The following is a 2,168-nucleotide window of genomic DNA, read 5'->3' on the forward strand; positions in this document are numbered from 1 at the left end:
TGCTATTTCTGCAGAAGCGGCGACGACGACGACGACGACGACGAATATCGCGAGAGGCTCTGAGATATGTGAGAAATACATCTATAAAATGTAATTCAGACTGCCTCGTCCCACCTTATGCTGTACCGCTTTGGCAAATGCTTTATCTGCGCCATTCGCCTTAATCGCATCTGAGAGTGATTCTTAAAAAAACGCCTGTCGCTAATTGTTCGTCATCACAGGTACTGTTTGCTATACGGCCACGACGCGCAGCTGATTTCCAAAATTCATCTTTCTCCTGTGAGGATGGAACTTACGACCCCTGGTTTATTAGACCAGTGCTCTACCACTGAGCTAAAGAGGCGCGGCCTAGCGGTACTCTTGGGTACTTCGTCCTTACGGTCGTCTGCATCATCAGACTTTAGCTGACAACACTTCATATTACCGGCTAATATTTGCAGCTATGGCGACAAATTACTGCTTGACTACACATCTGACACGTAACCGATGTGCTCTCCAAACAACAACACTTGCATTTCAGAACATGTCTTTCACACATGTCTACAAAATCACCTTCACCTTCAAATACAGCTTCCTTGCGACTGACAGAGACGTAGGCAAAGTTTTAAGTTGCTATTTCCATTAAATCTCGTTAATCAGAAAAACGGTAATTTATACCTGCAGCGGAACAAAATTCCGTTCCGCCCAGCGTCTGGCTCGAACCCACGACCCTGGGATTAAGAGTCTGACGCTCTACCGACTGAGCTAGCCGGCTACCTCGGTGAATACCTGCCGGGTAGCACGTCACACAGTACTCGTTTGGGTTGGGTGGTCCCATACAGAATCTCTCCATGATGCCTAATGTTTTCCTAACGTCACACTCGTCACGTACTTCACTTTTATGTCATAATCATTTCTGAGAGGTAAAGAAATTGCATGACAACATGCAGAGCTAGTGGCGTCAAAATTAACGCACATACTTTATGTGACTCAAAAGCCGAACGAGTTACTTTCCGACGTTGTTTTAGATGTGCAAGTGATAGTCAAAACTCGCTGTGTCGGCACTCTGCCGACCATTTCGCTAGTTAACACCGGTCTTGTTGTGTGTGTTTCAAGCTCAAGAGCATCTCCAAGCAAAAAATGGTCAACAGCAACATTCAGACGGTTTCGTACTGCTCAATTGCTACATTAAAACGTTATGTTTCTTTTTCAGAACTGGAAAAACACAAGCGTGACAGCATTTGAACCTGTAATCTTCAGATCCGAAGTCCGACGCCTTATCCATTAGGCCACACGGTCTCTGACGACCAACATTTACATGTATACGACTCATCTCGAAACGCTCACACCCCTGAGGATTTGTGTTTTCGTTCTACACAGCCGCTGCCCCTTGCTCTTTCCCGACCATTCGTTAGATTCAACCTCTGACGAGACCGACCAAATATAGACTGTGAAACAAGACCACACACTTTGTGCATTCGGAATCGAAGGCAGGGCGTCCCTCGCCGCATTTGCTACGGTTGCCATTTGCTATTTCTGCAGAAGCGGCGACGACGACGACGACGACGACGAATATCGCGAGAGGCTCTGAGATATGTGAGAAATACATCTATAAAATGTAATTCAGACTGCCTCGTCCCACCTTATGCTGTACCGCTTTGGCAAATGCTTTATCTGCGCCATTCGCCTTAATCGCATCTGAGAGTGATTCTTAAAAAAACGCCTGTCGCTAATTGTTCGTCATCACAGGTACTGTTTGCTATACGGCCACGACGCGCAACTGATTTCCAAAATTCATCTTTCTCCTGTGAGGATGGAACTCACGACCACTGGTTTATTAGACCAGTGCTCTACCACTGAGCTAAAGAGGCGCGGCCTAGCGGTACTCTTGGGTACTTCGTCCTTACGGTCGTCTGCATCATCCGACTTCAGCTGACAACACTTCATATTACCAGCTAATATTTGCAGCTATGGCGACAAATTACTGCTTGACTACACATCTGACACGTAACCGATGTGCTCTCCAAACAACAACACTTGCATTTCAGAACATGTCTTTCACACATGTCTACAAAATCACCTTCACCTTCAAATACAGCTTCCTTGAGACTGACAGAGACGTAGGCAAAGTTTAAAGTTGCTATTTCCATTAAATCTCGTTAATCAGAAAAACGGTAATTTATACCTGC

The 2,168-nt window shown here is 45.6% G+C and overlaps 1 non-coding gene across 1 annotated transcript; it reads right to left on the minus strand.

Annotated features, from left to right (window-relative positions):
• Positions 1 to 1,778: 1,778 nt before the first annotated feature.
• Positions 1,779 to 1,850, minus strand: Trnai-aau (transfer RNA isoleucine (anticodon AAU)). The gene has a single exon. It is a non-coding gene; the product is annotated as a tRNA-Ile (tRNA).
• Positions 1,851 to 2,168: the final 318 nt, after the last annotated feature.

The sequence above is a fragment of the Schistocerca gregaria genome, unplaced genomic scaffold, assembly GCF_023897955.1.
Source record: "Schistocerca gregaria isolate iqSchGreg1 unplaced genomic scaffold, iqSchGreg1.2 ptg000077l, whole genome shotgun sequence".
Classification (NCBI taxonomy): Eukaryota; Metazoa; Arthropoda; class Insecta; order Orthoptera; family Acrididae; genus Schistocerca; species Schistocerca gregaria.